This window comes from Thermobia domestica, chromosome 17, assembly GCF_964235325.1.
Source record: "Thermobia domestica chromosome 17, izTheDome1.hap1.1, whole genome shotgun sequence".
Taxonomy (NCBI): Eukaryota; Metazoa; Arthropoda; class Insecta; order Zygentoma; family Lepismatidae; genus Thermobia; species Thermobia domestica.
The window spans coordinates 149,991,953-150,011,963 of record NC_137470.1 but is presented as its reverse complement, the minus strand read 5'-3'; the positions used below and the strand labels follow the sequence as shown (position 1 = coordinate 150,011,963).

The window sequence follows — 20,011 nt, the reverse complement described above, 5'->3', positions numbered from 1 at the left end:
TTTCAATTTATTTTGGTATATATTGTTATACCCATACTTACTGACAATTCGCGGTGGCTCAGTGGTAGTGTGCTTACTTCTGGTGTGCGGAGTCCCTGGATCGATTCCCGGCCAAGTTCGTGGTGCACAACATCGTGTCTATGGTTTTCTCGGTACTTCCGTTTCCTCCCACATTTATATTCCATTAACTCTTCCAGGGGCACCCGAAGAAAATTTTCTAGGCAGGGGCCCATCTCTATGGTTGATATATTAGTGTGGTATTTAATATACGCTTTTTGCTATATTACGTACATAGTATCGTCAGCCAAGGGAGGTCCGGGCCCCACCCTGCCCTTCCCTTCGGGTGCCCATGCTCACTGGCCTTAATTACCTCTCTTCATTGGCCTAAAGGGGTAATCATCGGATGTTAATCTGGAAATTTATTTCTCTTAGTGTCACACACACATTATATACCCTAATGCAGAAAAGAAAATATTTTTATAGCAGTTGCCTTACACTTTTCTTTCAAATAACAAGCTTGCCTTTCCTCCCTTCACGCTTCAGCTTGAGTAGCACTTTATGTAACGTTCTTGGGCAGAATATGTCGCTAAATGTGCTTAAAAGAAACGAATGCCTTAACACACTCCACTTCCTTGCCTTTTGTTTGTGTGCGTTCGAAGCTTGTGCATGATTCGTGTGCTGAGACATCGCCGGCTATGAACCCTACGAGATCGTAGCCGGCGATGGCTGAGAAAGAGGGAGGGAATAGAAGATAACTCCAGTCGAGTAGTTGCCAAGAGTGCATTTAGTATTCTCAGCAGATATGCTTAAGCCAAACGGAAAATATCTATTCCATCGAGTGTACAGCATAATTTTCCATCATTGCCAGGTAGCGGTACATTACTCCTGTAAATGTGGCCTCTTGAAAGAAATACAGAAGAAGAACAGAATTTACAGTCAATGCACACCACACGTTTAATTTTGGGCCGTTCCATTCATGTTTCACAAATTGATGTGGATTTTCCTCACCCCATATCCTGCAGTCATGACTATGCACCTTACCTAACGAATGAAGGCGGCTTCGTCAGAAAAAGCGACCCTTTTAAGGAGATCATTGTCCTCATCAGTGTGCGACAGCATTTCAAAAGCGAATTCTTATCTGCAAGGCTTTTCATTAAACTGAAGTCTTTGAACAAGCTGTAGCTTGTAGGCTCTGAGACGTAACATTTTATGAACGATATCATGCACACTCGAACGCGGGACTCACATGCCTTATATATTTGCGTAGACTTCGCTGAAAGGATTCCCGAACCGTCTCCACTTCATTCAAAGGTTTGTTTTTCCACTGCCTTTCTTCCTCAACATAGCTTCCAACATCCTAGTTTCCACCAATTGTTTGTGCCATCTAACAATGCAATGACGGCCTGGTGGTTTCTGTCCGTTTAATTTTTAAATTTTCTCTGTACGATTACAAGGGACTTGAATTCTGCGAAACAAAAAGAGCACTTTACTGTCTGATGAACAATAAAAGACGCCATTTTGCTCACGAGTAATGCGTATGCGTGAAGTCCTGTTGTGTTTAATTGTCTGTTGGACATAGAAATCTATTCTTTTCACCTTCCGGAAAGGAAAACCGGACGATTCTATTACTATTGGCCCTCGAGATATTCAAATTTCATATTAGTATATTTTCATCCGGACACACTGTACATGTATGTAAAACAGTCGTTCTTTCAGAGAAAGTGTTCCGGGGGGGCTCACTTAGTATTCCAAGGGGCACTGCTGGTACTATTTTATTTATTATTCTATTATATACGTATTATTTTGGTCTCGTCCGGGGGGCACTCTCAGAGCTCCGGAGGCAGTGTCCCCCCAGAAACATGTCTGAAAGAAACACTGATTTAAAGCTTAAACATACATAAAATTGTATGCGATAAGCAGCAATAATCATTAAAGCTTATTACGAACCGGAAATTACTTATTATGTATGCTGCCAAGAGAAGGTGATAAAGGATAATTCGTGATAGGTTGAGACTGTGTGCCATAGACAATTGCCTTACGAGTATTTTCTAGGGATGCGCACGAGACAAGATGTGTGGCTGTCTCGTCTCGAAAATGTGCTGTAAAAGTGATGTCTCGACTCGAAAAATGTATATTTCTCTATTGGAAGAGACGTGTCTCGACTCGAATTTTGTCAGGAAAATCCTTTCTTGACTCGTCTCGTGCGCATCCCTAGTATTTTCCCTTTAATATGAGTAATAGTTCGATGCATTGCGAATTTAACATTTGTATATGGATAGAAAATAATGTTATCCCTGAATTTCAACATTCCCTGTATACAGTTTATCGAAAATTAATGTTCAATCTTTGAAAATTTCTTTCCTACTGACCTAATTACGGTCCATAATTTCTCAGAAATGTGAGCACAACAGAATTTCTTTTTAAATGCAAAACATATTGCGATATGAAGTGTTATTATTTTCGATTTTTTTAAAGATAAATTTCCAATCTCCGTTTGTTTCTTACGAAAGAGTGCTCTCGTTTCTGTTGAAGGTTTTTATTGAAATTAATTCCGGAAACTGGCAATCTTCCGAAAAGGGCAAAAACTCCCTTTGCGACTCTTTCTGGATTTTGATTATCCAAACTTCTGTTTGTCTTGAAGTATGTCACGTGAACCACAGCAATCAGTGCTGTTTCCGAAACTTGCACGCAATCTAGTATTTTTCCTTCCTTAAAACGACACGAAAACTGTATACCTAAATCCACGGAAGAGAACCCTATTGGGATACATATATATATGTGAGAGGGGGGGGACGCTATTCCAACTAGAAGAGTATTATCTATGCAAATTAAATTCTTATTAAAAGCACAAACTTTTCAATGCAAAGAATAGTGCTTCTTGAGCTAGGAGTAGTTTTATTGGCTCTCTCTCTTTCTCTCTCCCTCTCTCTCTTTCTTTCTTAATATACGAAAACTTACGAAGAAATTACCACTGAAGTGATATCTCAAACTATAAAGTACTGAAGGTCAAGTACACATCAATATCTAAATTTTTATAGGGTGTCCAAAATAAGTCATTTCAAAGTCACTGAAGAAATAAAGTAGATTATTAATTGCTGGAGATGTACAGGGTGACCCATAATTATGTATATGACGTTTGACTGACTGTAGTATTTGTAATTCTAGACTAAAAGTTTCAATATGGCAACACTGTAGCCTGAGAGTGGGGCTCTTCCCCAAACGTAAGGATCACCAACGCTACAGTTGGGACGCGGAGGTGGAAGAAGCAACAGCTCGCCAGAGGTGTCGCCAGTGGCCACCAGAATTCTTCGCCGACGACATGGGAAATCTTGTTTCCCGTTGGCGCAAGTGTTGCCCGTAATGGAAACTATGTTGAAAAATGATGCCACCATTTGTAACTGACATTGCAAGCTTTCCACTGATACATATATCAATGCTATCTGTCACACAAATAAATGTATCATCTCGGAGGCATTACTTTCTGAATGACCCTCGTATTGAACTTGGCAGCATTCAAGCAACGTTATTCCTATTTAGTTAATGTAAATTCACTTTTGTGACTCGGACACCTATTTTATTTCTTAAATTCTTTTAGAGTATCTTTGAGTCTTGTATGTTTCGGAAGTCAATAAATCGAAGGGTATGTTGAAAGTAGTGGTACTGTATGCTTTTATGGTTGTTGTTAAGTGTACGAAAAGGTCTGAGCCACTGATTCATGTTTATATTGCAGTATGTTTGACAGTCCAGTACAAATGGATATGTTGAACTGTGAAAGTCCATGGTTTCTGTCTGGTATTCCAATCTCTCTGCACTACAAATGATGGTTGGATTTGTTAGAAAGTGTTAGGAAAAGAAAATATAACACACAAGAAAAGAATACAGTTTTTTCTCCTTCCCTACTCTGCTTGCTGATCAATACACATTAGCAGAGCTAATGTAGTTGTTGAATTCTTGAAATGGTAGCTTTTAATTTCTTGTGCTACTTAGAAGGGGTAAGAGAGATAGAGAGAGCATAGATGTTATGAGTATTTCGAGGAATTAACGATCTTATCTGCATCTATATCTTAGATAGCAGAAAAAAATGGTGTTTCATAGCGGTTTGTAGGTAATTAGTATGTTAAAATTATATTCAAGACATTGTGTAAATGAGGAAGACATATTTTGAACTCGTACATAGTATTTTTTATATTGAACTATAATTTCTTGCAATTTAAAAACAAACTAATGGGTATATAATTAGTTATTAATTACGAGTGGGAGTGCTTATATCATGATCTATAATAACTTTTGCTTCAAAATTCACTAGTTCTTGCACCCAAGCCTTTGTCTCGCTGTACACTGTACGTTAAGTTTATGCTTAAAGGCTAACGCACGCATAGTATAGGGCTACCGTTTCAAGCTGCTCCCAGCCGGTGCCGTGGTCCACGAAGTTTCAAATTGAAAATTCATTAGGTCATTTTTCTCACATGACGTGCCGTTCCCCTATCATGTCCCGACACTGCCACCTTGAAGAGAAGCCACTCCGGTTGCGACGCTTCGGCTTTCCTCGGAGTACTCGAAGCGACACGAAGTTGGCCAGGACCAATAAGAATGTCTTCCTCCATGCAATCTATCTTCGGAAACGATTTAGAAAGCAGTAGCGGCTCGGCATAAGAACGGTATGTGTAAATGGTTATGTATGGAGAATGGGAAAGGAACGGCGTGGGCACGGCGTGAGGACGGTATATATGAATGATTGTGGATAGAGCATGGCAGAGAAACGGCATGGACACAGCATGGGGACGGTATGTATGAATGATTGTGGATAAAGCAAGGCAGAAGAACAGCATGGGCGCAGCATGGGGACGGTATGTATGAATGATTGTGGATAGAGCAAGGCAGAAGAACAGCATGGGGACGGTATTTATGAATGATTGTGGATAGAGCAAGGCAGAAGAACAGCATGGGGACGGTATTTATGAATGATTGTGGATAGAGCAAGCCAGAAGAACAGCATGGGGACGGCATGTATGAATGATTGTGGATAGAGCAAGCCAGAAGAACAGCATGGGCACAGCATGGGGACGGTATTTATGAATGATTGTGGATAGAGCAAGGCAGAAGAACAGCATGGGGACGGTATGTATGAATGATTGTGGATAGAGCGCATGGCAGAGAAATGGCTCAGTGGTAGAGCTCTTACTTCTGGTATAGACTGGATGGCTCAGTGATAGAAGTGGTTACATCTGATGCGCGGAGTTCCTGGTTCTATCCCCGGCCGAGTAAGCTTGTGGTGGACATCGTGTGGTGAGTTTTCCCGAAGTACTCCAGTTTTCTCCCACATTCTCATTCCACCAATTCTTCCATCATTCACTTGTCTTAATCATGGTTCCCTTAGCCTAAAGGACATAATAGTGGAACGTTAAGCTGAAATTTTTCATTTTAATTTTTCGTTGTCAGTAAGAAGTGGCTGTTTTTATTGTTGGAACACGGCATTTACATATTGTGTTAGTGAAAGTGCTGTGAGGCGTGCACACAGAAATTTCTATTGAGAGGATCCAACGCTCGGAGAGGGGTCCAATACTTCAAATACTACGTCTATGTAGCATTTGAACCAATATTACTCTATACCCGGAAAGACGATAAGTAATTGTTTAGTGCTGCCACCTAGATTCTCAGAAAATTGATAGAACTAGATTGTTTTATAAGAAAATGAAGAGTACAGCTCAAGTGTAAGATTATAGGCTATATTTCTGCTACATCAATCATTTCTCTGCTAAAGAAGTATAGATTTATTTAAAAAGTTCTACGAGGGGCCCGGATCTCTGTGCACCCTGACTATTGTTAGCTAACGGTTTCTCTGTATTTCAACGGTGACTACTTCTAACAGTGATGCACAGACTAGTTAAATTTCCTTAAACAAATTGACTAAATTTTGGATTAATTTTTTAAATGGACAAAGTATATCAGAAACAGCGTTAAGAGCAAGCAATATGAGAGCCCATTAATTAAAATTGGTTAATTTTACTGTGTTCTATAATAGGTGCCAGGAAAGAGGTTCGATAATCGCTCACTGCGCTTTAGCATAGATTTTTTATGTGACAGCGTCCATTAGAATCACAGTAGTCAAGGAAACATCTACCTGTGATACACGATTATAGGCAAATAATTTGAATCTCCTTTCCCTCCCATTTCGAGCAAGCATTTCAATTTAAAAACATGAAATCTTTAAATTTAACGTCCCACGATTATGCCCTTCAGGCAGTGTTCGAAGTGAAAAAAAAAAGCAGAGGCGGTTTGTGTTGTTATGATTTTGACTCGACCTACCGGCTGTCTAAATGTTGAAATATAGTGAGGGTATGTTGCCTAAAAGATCGGATTTCTATTTACGTAATGACTGAAAACCATTGGAGAGCTTCTCTGTAGTTACGAGGGGGGGAGCAATTGAGAGACTTTGGTCCCCTGCCAACAACTCTGAAAAAAATTTTAAAAAAATATTCTCTTATGTTGTAATATAGAGAATTATACACGAAAATGCTCAAAAACCGAGTTTTTTTTTATCTTAACAATTTCCTGCGAGAATACTCCCGGACTCCAACTCGACTGAAGGATATTCCAAACTTCTGGAAGATGGGCCTTCCGCACCAGACAATCCCTAAATCCGCCCATGCTCAAAACACGACATTGATATGCATTAAGGCAAGATGATGCACATATACATACGAAAGAAACAATTCAATATGGCACATCAAAATATACACTAAATGAACTTCTTTGAGGACATTTCATTTTAAAAACAAAACGTAAAAAAAAAAGATAATAAAATGTTGGTGTTGTCAACTTAGACATTATTTCTACATAAGAAATAAAGCCTTTTTATGTGCAAAGCTGTTCGTCAATTACTGTGTATAAAAAGGGATTTACTAAAGATATTTAGCATCTACCCTCCAGTGACGGTGTGTCTTGATCACTGAAAAACCAGAGGCGGTATGGCATACCACCGCATACCGTCTCACTTCAACCACTGCCTTTAGGCTAAGGGAGACGATGATTGTCAAATGAATGATGGAAGAATTAGTGGAATGAGAAAGTGGAAGAAACTAGTACCCCGAGAACTCACGGACACGATGGTGTCCACCATAAACTTATTTGGCCGGGAATCGAACCACGGACCCCACATACCAGAGGAAGGCGCTCTACCACTGAGCGACCGTGCCCCCCTTCCCCCCAAAAAAATATTTTAAGGACACTGCCGCAATCAAGTGCAAAGTATACAACCATTCATTTCTAACGATTCAGCAGTTTCTTTACATTCAGTTGGAATTTAAAATTTTATATAAATTACCCCTTCCCTCCCTTAGAAGCGGAATTTTTGAAACTCTATGCGCGTGGACACTTCTACTGAGTTCATATCCAGAGTTTCATGTCCCTATCTGGAGGGGCTTGAGACATCAGTGGCGTGCACAAAATTCCATTAAGGTTGTTCAAGCTCCCCAGCTTATCCAGTTCTGGGATTTTCTATATAGGATATATCTTAATGGGTAAAAGTATTTTTCATACCTTATTGTAACGAAGAATTGAAACTCCAAAACCTTCCTTTCGGTACGCTACTGCATGGCACTATTTTTGGCGTATATTTTGAACCCCATTAGGATATATATATGTATTTTAATCAAAGTAATATGATAGAAACAGCTCATAAAGAGCGCTACATTCATTTATTTCTAATCTTTCAGCCGTTTCCTCAATAATAGGCGACCAGGAATGTCCGTTACGTCTATAAAAGTGACTCGCTCATAAACCCCCAGGTCATACTACTGCAGCTAGAGTCTTTTTATTTCAAGTGTGCCCTCGGAAAATGTGAAAACATACTTCGGCTCCACCCCATCACCCTCTTGCGGGGGAAACCTTCCATTCCCTTCCCTTTGCTTTGGGGAAAGAAGTGAATGACCTCGGCTGTTTTTCCAAATTTGAAGTTCTGTCGTTTGGTTTTGGCGAGTGAAATCGTAGGCTACATAGAATTACTAAAAAGACAGTGCATAGCGAAGCCCGTCAATGTGACAACCCTGTCCGCATCCAACCATTGAAAGATTTCGTCAACAGCAACTTGTCCCTTCTCTTTAGAGGGAGATACGAAAAAAAAACACATCGAAAGCAGCGCCAGAAGGGGCACACTTGAAATAGAAAAACTAGAAACGTCAACAAACCATCACTAATGTTTACTGCTTTCACTTGTATACATTTCTTTAATTGTGCACTTTAAATTAATTTGAAGATGTGTGATCCAATAAAACTATCATTAAACATATTTGCTCTTGGGCTGACGAGAAAAATTAACTCAAATTTGGAATATAAAGTAAATTGCTTGAATATACTATACTACCAACTTTCTCCTGGTATGGCACCACAGTTCTTAGTAGAATCTGCACCCCTGTCAGAATTTGCATCCATTTATTCCGATCTGCCGCATCTGCTTTCCAATTCTGAATTCCAGTTTCCTTCATATCCTCGTAACACCATGTTCCACCATCTTTTATTTCGGCTTTCCCCGTCTCCTTGCATTTTCTGTCAGCTAAGAAAATCGTTACTATTCTTTCCTCTCCCATTCTGGCAAAATGCCCTAAGCTTCGAAACGGATAAGTTTTATGTATGTTATTATCTCTGCATCTTTATAGCTATTGTATAGTTTGTTGTTATATCTGATTCGTTACGTTTTCATCTAATATTTTTACTGCTTCATTATATTTTTCTTAGTATCTTCCTTTTAAAGCTTCCCAACAGACGTATTTCTTTACGGACTGTCCAGGATTCAGATCCATATGTAACTATTGGCCTAATTAGGGTTTTGATGATTTGTTTTGGTGGTTTTGGAAATAAGGTTAAATCTTAAGGGAAGTAGTGTAAAGTTTGAAGTTATAATTCTTTTGATTTCTACACTCTGGTTATTCACCGTGGTTGTAGATCCCAGGTAAGTGTATTCGTTGACTATTTCGAATTTGCATGAATCATATTAAGATGTGATCCGAGTCTCTTCTCGTGTATTTTGTCCTTAAGCTGGGTTGTCACTTTACAAGAATCTTGTAGTTGTCATAAAAAAAAAATCTGTCAACCCTACAATATTTCTCTATGTAAACATAGTCTTTGAAGGGACATACAACATTTTCTTTTCATCTTGCAAATAGTCGAACAGTGTGCAACTTTCTGGATCGTCTTGCTACCTGCTATCGCCCTCCCGCTGATATATATATATATATATATATATATATATATATATATATATATATATATATATATATATATATATATATATATATATATATATATATATATATATTAAAAAAAACAGATTCGCCGCTTCCGAAACAACGGATTCTTTTAGACGGGGAGGGAAAGCGCGCCAAAATACACATTTTAAATGAGGAGGTTCACTATTTTTCCACTAGAGTGCAGTGCTGCATGGGTGGAGATACCTTTCTTCTTTCAGAAAGTCGTAATATGTAAACAGTAAATAGAAATATCGGGTTACAAGATTTTTTAATGACAGCTACAAGATTCTTGTGAAGTGACAACTCAGCTTTAAACACAGTCAGAAGTTTGGTTTTCCCCTCAATTATTTCCAAACTTACCTGTTTCGATCTTTCCTCTAAGGTCATAAATGCTTCTTTCGCTGTTTTACAATTCCTTCCCATGTCACGTGCGGATCCTAAAATTTGATGGCGTTAGTCCCACTCCTGTTATTCCTGTTCGTCGGACCTCAGCTTATTAGCACCAAATTGAACAGTATTTGAGGCTTATTCCCATCCCGCTGTAAACAATCTTTCTGTTTGATACTTTTCTGAGTTCGAAATTGTGATATATTACTTCCTATTTTCACCTGTGCTTTTGAGTCTTCACTACAAACTTAGTCACATAAACACTTCTAAACTGTCAGTTCTTTACTGGGATGATTAGTAAATTACTTCTTGTTAGTTACTTTTGGTTGGAACAGTTGATCGGTGAAGAGCGCTTAGGGCAGGCGCACATCCAGAAATTTTTGTTGGAAGGGGGCTAATAACACAAACCACTACGTCTATGAAGTATTGAACGGGTGTTATTCTACACCCGAAAAGACGATAAATAATTGTAAAATACTCCTAAATATATTTACAAAAAATAGTGATAGAACTAGATTGTTTCTGTAAGGAAAAGAGTACAGATGAAGTGTAAGATCAAATTTTCATGCTACATCAATCATTTCCATGTTGAACAAATATAGTTTTATTGATAAAGTGTTCAAATGGATGTTCAGTTACAAAGTTTTGGGGATGGGTCCGGACCCGGTGGACCCCTCATGGGTTCGCTTCTAACGTTGGGGTCCCTGGTTCGATCCCGATCAAGTAAGATTGTGATGAACATCACGTCCGTGGGTTTTCTTGGGGTACTCCTGCTTCCTCCCACATTCTCATTCTACAAATTCTATCATTCACTTGCCTTAATCATCTGTGTCCCTTAGCCTTAAAGGGCATAACTGTGGGACGTTAAACTGAAAGATTTCATTTCATTTTTGCTAATTACTTTTAGTTACTAATTTTGCATTATTAAAAAGGAATTCTGTTTGTTATGAAATTATTCAAAATATTAATCCCAACTTTGAAATAAAATTTCTCGTAATCCCATACGCCTACAAGTTGAACAGTCTCATTGGAAGTTTTGGCATTTTTTTAACAAAAAAAAAAAAAAAGGTTTTAACGAAAGTAAGACCACGTTTCCATTTTATATGAATATTGTAGCTCTCATAAAAAAACTTGCAACCCAATCTTTCTATTTACTGTTTACATGTTACGACTTCCTGAAAGAAAGGTATCTCCACCCATGCAGCACTGCACTCTAGTGGACAAATAGTGAACCTTCTCATTAAAAACGTGTATTTTGGCGCACTTCCCCTCGCTGTCCAAAAGAATTCGTTGTTTCGGAAGCGACGAAACTGGTTTTTCCTTTATGTCAGCGGGAGGGCGATAGCAGATAGCAAGACGATCCAGAAAGTTGCACACTGTTCGACTCCTTGCAAGATGGAAAAAATGTTGTATGTCCCTTTCAAGACTATGTTTACATAGTGAAATATGGTAGGTTTTAAAGATATTTTTTACGACAGCTACAAGATTCATGTAACGTGGCAATGCGGTATAAGGGACAAGAATGGATTTTTAAAATAATCATTTTAAAAGGGGGTTGCCACGTTAGAAGAATTTGTAGCTGTTATAAAAAAATCTTGAAACCCGCATCGCAAACACCTTGGCATATTTCTTCCTCGTTGGCACCAACACGGTCGCATTACTAGGTGAAAGTCAGATGGTGCGAGGGTGTTTCCTCTCGACGTTTCTCCCATTGTGCACTTGTTTCAATTGAGGCACAACCAATCTCTGTTTCCATGTCAAACTTTGCAGATGACCCCCGTTGGAGATATTCACGATACGCCACTGGTGTCGCTACTATTATTATTGCATTCTACACATACGATTTGGTAGTTCAATTGTTTGTTTGACGGCTCTATGTGCATTATTAGCTAAGATAAAGGCCTGATACGTGTAGTCAGGTACAAGTCTGCAACAGCGCCTCTAGCGGCTAAATGGGAAAGGATATGACAAAGTTTGTCCTCTAAAAGTTGCATGACATTTAATGCCCTTTCGAACGATTCCAACAGTTATACCACTTTCCATTGCAAATTTTGAAGTTGCCCCTCGTTGGAGGTATTCACGAGACGCCACTGGTCTCACTACTATTTTTATTGTATTATACACATACGATTTGGTAATGCAATTTTTTGTTTGAAGGCTGTACGTGCAGTATTAGCTGCGATATAGGCCTGGTACGTTCTTATTAAATCACCCGGTATATATATATATATATATATATATATATATATATATATATATATATATATATATATATATATATATACACGTGAAACACAAACATCCATATAATCGCAACCACTCTCTACTCTTTCCTGGCAACACTTGTACCTCCCCCAACACCCAAGAGGCAGATCGCTGCCTATATGTAAAGAGCTCCATTGCTTGTAATGTCTCGCTTTGGTATACGCGGCAATCTGCCGCGCCGCTTTCTAGCAGGGAGAGGCAGCTGTTTTTCCTCGCCGCGTAAATTTGCGGCGACAGCCGCGCATATATGAAAAGCTCCATTGCTTGCAATGTCTTTCTACCCTGCGCGGCAATTCGCCGCCAAATGAGAAAGGGCTGTAAGGCAGTTTCAGAAACCTTTTGATAAGCAAAGTCCAACATAACAAGTTTAGAGTGCTTACACCGAATAAATACGGATGAATATAGATGATCAAAACTGGAAAGTTGCTTAGGCCCAATTTCCAGAATTTTAAGTAGGCCCGAAACTCGATAGTAGTGAAATTCTAGGCCAAAAAATATACAAGAGAGCAATTTACGCCTATAATTCTTTACGGTCAATAGATATGGTGATCAAAATCCGTATTTGTTTGGTATAAGGACTTCAATTTTTCTGTGGACTTTGCTCAGGAAATCTGCATTATGCTCCCAACATCTGAAATTCGGGGAAGGGGGCGGATGACCTCTAAACGGACGCCCCTCTCCAGCGGCAATCATATAGACTTGTTGCCATGATAATTTTTCTATTTATTTATTAATATCAGTTCTATAAGTAGTCTAACCTTCGACTATGACACTTTCTCGCAAGTTTACTGATAAGCATTTAAACAAGAAACGTTAAAAACAAGGGGAAAAAAGAGGCAAAATAAATTGTAGATCACCACATTGACCTGCTGTAGCCACAAGAAATCAAAACATTCACATGGGAAGAAAATATTTTGAGTGAGAAGCACTCAGGTCCGTAGCCAGCCTGTTTTCTTAGGAGAGCAGAAGTAAATACTGAGGGGGCAATGATTAAGACCTGACACAACACCATAAAATTGCATACTTATTTATTATTTACAGAATCTGTAACAGCTATAGTTTCTTTTATACATGATATCCTGTATTGACAATATTATAATAGGCAAATTCAAGATTAAGAACATTGATCATTAACATACAAAGATCTGAAAAAAAAAAAACTGCGATGCAATACAATTGGTGTGCTTGGGGCAATATAGTGCTAGTAAACGTAGATGAGGAACGTCATTGTACGTTGCATTTACACTAAACAAAAGCTAATTAACTGAACGTTAGAGTGAGCACACGTCCCATTAATCAGGGTTGTTCCATTTGCAGAAAACAAAATATTATAAACAGAATATTTTGACAGAGACTTTTTTGTCACAACAAAACACTCCATTAACTTTTATTGTATAATGGCATCATTATATGCTCATTAAAATTGATTTCTGTTTCTATCTAAATAAAAAAGCCACTATTTTCCTTCACATTCTCATTTTGTCGAAGGCCAACTTGTTTGTTTGTTTGTTAAAATTTAGCATCTTTTTTCTTCAGTACCGACGCGAATCTTGAAGTTTAAAGTGGAAATCAAACCACCACATTCCTCTGGATTTCAAGAATTCCACGGGTATCAAATCCCGAGATCACATTCAAGCACGCGTGCTCTATTCACTAGACGAGCAGCAAGGTCTATTTTGTAGTATTGTTTTACAAATTATTAATTTCTCGTAAGCCTTTACTGCAGCTTTTTGTTTGTATTAACTCCTAAGAATGAGATAAAAATACTGAGACCAAAGCACTTGCATTTATTAATAGAAAAACTTAAAAGAGAATATTATTATATATGTATAATCGAACGTATTTTTTTTCGTTTCACTTTTGTGTGCTTAATACGAGCTCTTTGCGATGTACTTTGTTTCATATTAATTAAAATGGAAGTATTTATTTTTAAACATTAGAACAAAATTATATTACAGCAACTTTAGATTATATCAATACAAAATAGAAGTATATGTTTTATTGAACATTTGTACTCAATTTTCTACCTTCCAAAATAAGAGATATTACAGTTTATTTATATTCACAACTAACGTTGTGGACTATGATACTGTTATTTGGAAGAGCACCTGGTACGTAGGTTGCTATATATATTTCTGGCCTAGGCAACACTAAGTGTTGCCAGGTGCAATCTGACATTTCCATTGGAAAGTTTGACATTTTGTAGCATAAATGTACTCAGAACTTTTTGACTTACGACAATTTTTTTTTCTTTTACAGGTACTTGAAGAAATCAACTTGGCAAAAAAATGGAATTAACTCGTGAACATTTTCGTGCGATCATTTTTCACAACTTTCGACGTGGATTATCACGACAAGAGTGCATCGATGAACTTAAATCTTTGTATGGCGACGAAGCACCATCCTATAGCACTGTGAAAAACTGGTACAACGAATTCAATCGTGGCCGACGCTCGCTCAAAGACGAATTCCGTGAAGGTCGTCCAAAAACAGCCGTTGTGCCAGAAAACATCGATGCCGTACGTGAACTGATAATGCAAGACCGTCATGTGACTTACCGTGAGATAGAGGCATGCCTAGGCATTTCTTCCACCAGCATACATTCGATATTGCATGAACACCTGGCCGTAAAAAAGGTTTGTTCTCGTTGGATCCCGCACAATTTGACAATCGCTCAAAAGAAAGCTCGTGTGGATTGGTGTAAAGAAATGCTGAAAAAATACGATCGCGGTGCTTCAAAAGACGTTTATAAGATCGTCACAGGTGACGAATCATGGATCTATGCGTATGAGCCCGAAACAAAACAGCAATCGACCGTGTGGGTCTTCCAAGACGAGCCAAATCCAACGAAAGTTGTTCGTGGAAGAAGCACTTCGAAGCAAATGGTCGCCTGTTTCTTCGGCATAACTGGTCATGTGGCGACTGTTCCGCTTGAGCAACGTAGGACGGTCAATTCTGAGTGGTACACCACCATTTGTTTGCCTGAAGTCTTCGGAGAAATTCGAAAAATGAACAAGAGAAGACGAATCATTGTGCACCATGACAATGCGAGCTCTCACACATCGGCTCAAACCAGCGCATTTTTGACCGGCCAAAACGTCGAAGTGATGGGTCATCCGCCGTACAGCCCTGACTTGGCACCCAATGACTTCTTTTTATTCCCACACATCAAGAAAAAAATGCGTGGTCAACGATTTTCGTCGCCAGAAAATGCTGTTGAAGCATTCAAAAACCATGTTTTGGAGGTGTCTCAATCGGAGTGGAAAAAGTGCTTCGAAAATTGGTTTGAGCGCATGCAAAAGTGTATAAATCTTGATGGAGAATATTTTGAAAAACAATAAAACCATTTTCGTTGATAAATATTCGTATTTTCATTATTAGGCCAGAAATATATAGAGCAGCCCTCGTATTCGTGGATGCTTGTTGTGGTTGCAATAACACGGCATGGTTTCAAATTCTTGAAATGGGTAAAGGCAGTTGAAGATGTTTGGTACATCTAGTAAAGAAACATATAATTTTACACATAAATGGGTAGAATTCGCAAAGTTGAATTTAATTTGGTAATTATAATAGCAAGAATTTCATTAGTTTTGTGTCAGTTTGAAAATTCTCTTGAGCATTTGTTTTCAGAAGGAGCAAAACATAATTTAGAGGGGGCTGTGCTCCCTCTAGCCCCTCCCTGGCTACGGGCCTGGAAGCACTTTTTGACTATTTTCTTTCTCTGGCAGATTTTTTACAAAAATAAAATAAAAATAAACATATGTTTAAAACAAGTTTTAAAAATACACGTGTTTAAAACAAAATGTTTAAAATGTATATAAAATTTGTTTTAAACAAAACAACCCTGCCCGCGCATAACCTGCCTACCCACTAAAGCCGCCACTGATTCTACGTATTGCACTAGTTCTAATATATTGCATATTTCCGCCTGTTATTGAACTGCTCGTGCTACTGAGTCACGACGGAAGTATTAATTTATTCTATTAAAACGTATGTGGTATTGACTTATTGCATGTCTGTGTCTGCATGTATTTGTTGTATGTGGTATTTTCCATATGAACATGTCATTTACCTTTCCTGCAGTTGGACGACTATACACAGTAAAATGGAGTATTGCGGTTATTCTAAGAGTTATCTATCATTAACATAGAACGGAACGTACACGAGAGATATTGTAGTTATAGCAATAACCATTTTTTAAAGGAATTGTTATTGATAACTGTTATATTAATATTTATGAACATTATGTTTATGGTGAAATGAAAGAATAGAATTTTGTGGGAACGTTTTTAATGTGTAATTTTATGTTGACTGGAAGCTCTCAAAATGTGGGTGTGGAGAAAAATGGAGCAAATTAGCTGGGTCGAGCGGAAAACGAATGAGAGGACGTTAGAAATCGTGAGGGAGAAAATAATTCTAGATATTAAGAAAATGAAATCTTTAAGTTTTACGTCCCACGATTATGCCGGTTAGGCTAAAGGAGACGGTGATGATGAGAAATGAATGAAGTGGGAGGAAACAGGAGAACCCCGAGAAAACCCACGAGCACGGTGTTTGTCCACCACAAGGTCCACACGGCGCGAGCTGGGATCGAACCAAGGACCCCAAGCACCGGAGGTGAACGCTCTACCACTGAGCCACCGCGCCCCCTCTAGATATTAAGAAGAGGAAGATAAACTGGTTGGGCCATTGCCTAAGAAGGAACTGTATCATAAGGGACGTGCTAGAGGGTATGGTGGCAGGAAAGAGGGGGAGAGGGCAAAGGAGACTACAATTAATAGACGATATCAAAACAGAAAAATCGTACTTGAAGACGAAGAGGTTAGCATAAGACCGTGGAGCATGGATACTTCTCAGTTGCACAAGTGACCTGCCAATAATTGCAGATGATGGTGTGTTTGAAACTTCCCAAGTACCGAATTTTGACTAGGCGTTGACAGATATGAAGCGAGTACACCTTAGAAAGGATAAAATATATAGATGTTTGGACTTTGGAGAATATAAGTTTTGTAGACCAGTCAGGTCTGTCCTTACCTCAGGTACACAATGTTTCTTTCTTTTTTCTTGTGTTCAGCGTCGCAATTATCTCGGTTATTGAAAGCAGCATTTTTTGTTCTTCGACTAGTGCTGAGGTCATGCACTTACTGTACTCGAGGTGAAATAGTAAGTACGTGTACCTACGAATATACTTTTCTCATCATACTGTATTTGTCAATTTATGAACTTACACGATGATTTCTGTGAGGTAGAAGACTTCAGTACTTGGAAACAAATTTAAAGACAGAATTACATAGCATTTTTTTTTTTAGATACGTGATTGATAAGTTAATTGCAGTTGAGTTTTGAACTATCCAAAGTTTGTTTTCACTGTCTTTTGTAAATCATTTTGAAGAGTAACGAACTAAAAGTACAATCACGGACAAAAGTTTAATGAGTTTAACATAGTCCGTGACAGTATTAACAAAAGAAATGTTTTTCGTGTGTGTTCTAAATTGTAAATGTTGTAGATTTGGATCATGGATACCCAATCTTCTCTACTTGTTCCCTCATTATAAGCCCTGTTAACCTTATACTCCTCGGGGGGGTGGGGGTGAGCACGGTGGCTCAGTGGTTGAGCGCTTACCTCTGGTGCGTGGAGTCCTTGGTTCGATCCACATTCAAGTAAGTTTGTGGTGGACATCATGTCCGCGGATTTTCTCGGGTACTCCCATTTCCTTCCACATTCTCATTCCACAAAATTTTCCATCAATCACTTTGCTTAATCATCTGTCTCCCTTAGCCTAATGGGCATAATCATGGGATGTTAAACTGAAAATTTTTCCGTATTACTCTGTGGTTTAATAGATATTCCCAACTGTGTGCTCTTCGATGCCCTCCGCAATGGTCTACTGGTTTTAGTGCACGTGATTTTGAATTATGAATGTTCGGATTCCACTTTCTGTACGTCCAAGTCTCACATAGCGTCGGTGCTAAAAAGAAAGGAGCACTAAACTTCATCAATTGATCGATCAGTCTATGCTCTGTGACTCATTTGCTAACCCAATTTGCTGTAAAGTACACTCATGTCCAAAATGATTGTCGCATATCTATAACTGCCTTCTTGTAAGAACATAATTTGATAATGATTTTACAGGGTACTTTTAATACTGATACTATGTGTATAATCAGGAAATGTATATTTGTGGTAAATTTCATAGGAAAAGAATTATAAATATGAAAATTAAAATGAGTAAAACAAAATGTTGCTAAATGGACAAGAAATTTTTATTTTCGTCTTATTCTTCTTATTTACTGCTCTTTTGACATGAAATTTTCCACATACATGTCTTTGCCGATTATACACATACTAACATCATAAGAAATACCGGGCGAATTCGTTATCAAATTATATTCCTACAACATATTTATAGACATGCGATAATAATTTTGGACATGAGTGTACACGAACAGTAGGATGCAGACGAAGAACCTGGTGCGTTGATCAAGACAATGGTGACATGCAGTTATCGACTGTTTTGCTGGTACAAAACTTATGCATCAATCATTATACTGCCCTAGCTCTCTATTTCATCCTAAGGGGCATGGTGGATCAGTGGTAGTTTTAATCTTTGATGCCAGGGTTCTCTGGTTGGATCTCGGACAATGTGACTTTGTGGGGAACAATATCGTGTCTGTGAATTTTGTTGTGAAAAATTCATTTGTTAGAAAAAATAAGAATTCTAGGAAAACAAAAAAAAAAAAAAAAATGGATCAAAAGATTGCGATCTTGGCCAATTATTAGTTTTTGGATCAAGAACCACAACATTTTTGAATTAATTTTCGTATTTTTTACGGCATAAGAACATGATATTAAGTTAAGTGATAGTTTGGGTTTGGCTACACTATATGTAGAATTCTCCAGACATAAGAACTACAAGAAAAATTTTGATTGAAATATATTGGATCTTTTGATCCCAAAAAAATCTAAGCCTCACTTGCGTAAAGCATGATCTATGGCAACATCTGTTATCATGGGTAAATGTTAGCAAGTAACTTTTGTCATACGATTGGCGCATGGGAGGTGGTGCCCTCTATGAAATTTCGTGGAGGTCTATGAAGCTTTCTTTCGTCAGTAGAATGAAATAGGTAAGGTGTTCTACAGTACATCTAATATTTCGAGTGTAGTTCAAAATCAAAGTGTGGCATGTGTTAATAATGTTGAAGATTTTAAAAGTTGATAAAGTGAATGTTAATTGTAACGTGTCTTGATATTGCAACAAGTTAAAAATGTTTGATATAAAGAAATATTGAATCAAAACTCAATTGTGATCCGTTAGCGAAAGGATAAGGAACATTTGTTATTTAGCACGATTTGGACATTGGTATGTATGTTTCTTCTTTACAATTTTCCATGAGTCTTTTGAAGACTTATTTAAATTGGGCAAGTGTTATATTATGTAAATTACATAATCCGAGTCTAAAATTCAGCCTATTTTTATGAGCACAATGCGGATAGTCACTTGTTTCCGTTTAGGTTTGAGAATTAACCTTTTTCGTTGCTTGTTAATGCTTATTTTTAGTTGGAAATTGAATAAAATTTGTTAGCCTAAATGGTGTAACGTGGGACTTTAAATTCAAGGTTTCTTTTTTCTAGTTGATTCCCCCGTGTCATTAGTTTTCCAGCTTTAATGGAGTGACTTTTATCTGTTATTGTTCCAAGTGTAGAAGCGTGCTGTCATATTTCAGCCAATTGTAAAAAAAAAAAAAAAAAAAAAAAATTAACGTCCCACTATTATGCCTGTTAGGCTAAAGGAGATAGATGATTAATGACTAAGTCTGGGAGGAAACAGAAGTACCTCGTGCAAACTCATAATGTTATCCACCACAAAATTACTAGTCCGGGGAACGAACTAGGAACCCCACGCGCCAGCAGGGCTGCCAACTTTTCAAAACTGCTCGCCTGTACGTTCACAGCTTGAGTCCTCCAAATTCAGTTTCGTTACATTTGAACTTTATTTCAATTAAATACATCCTTGTATGCTTTTTTTTTTTAATCTGTTTGGCAATATTTGTTAGAGGAACAAGATAAGGTTGATTTGAAACTGTAAAATTTAAATCTGTACAGTCTTGAACTT

General features: G+C 38.0%; 1 protein-coding gene across 5 annotated transcripts in view; it reads left to right on the top strand.

The window, feature by feature from the left end:
- LOC145674406 (putative Na(+)/H(+) antiporter nhx-9) overlaps positions 1 to 20,011 on the top strand; it is a 310,549-nt gene that overhangs the window by 82,877 nt on the left and 207,661 nt on the right. The window contains exon 1 of one of the 5 annotated variants that reach the window (XM_081744427.1): positions 18,899 to 19,022. The exons of 3 other annotated variants lie outside the window; for them this stretch is intronic. The gene's annotated coding sequence lies outside the window, so the exon portion shown is untranslated. One more of the 5 variants, XM_081744425.1, reaches the window with a different exon arrangement.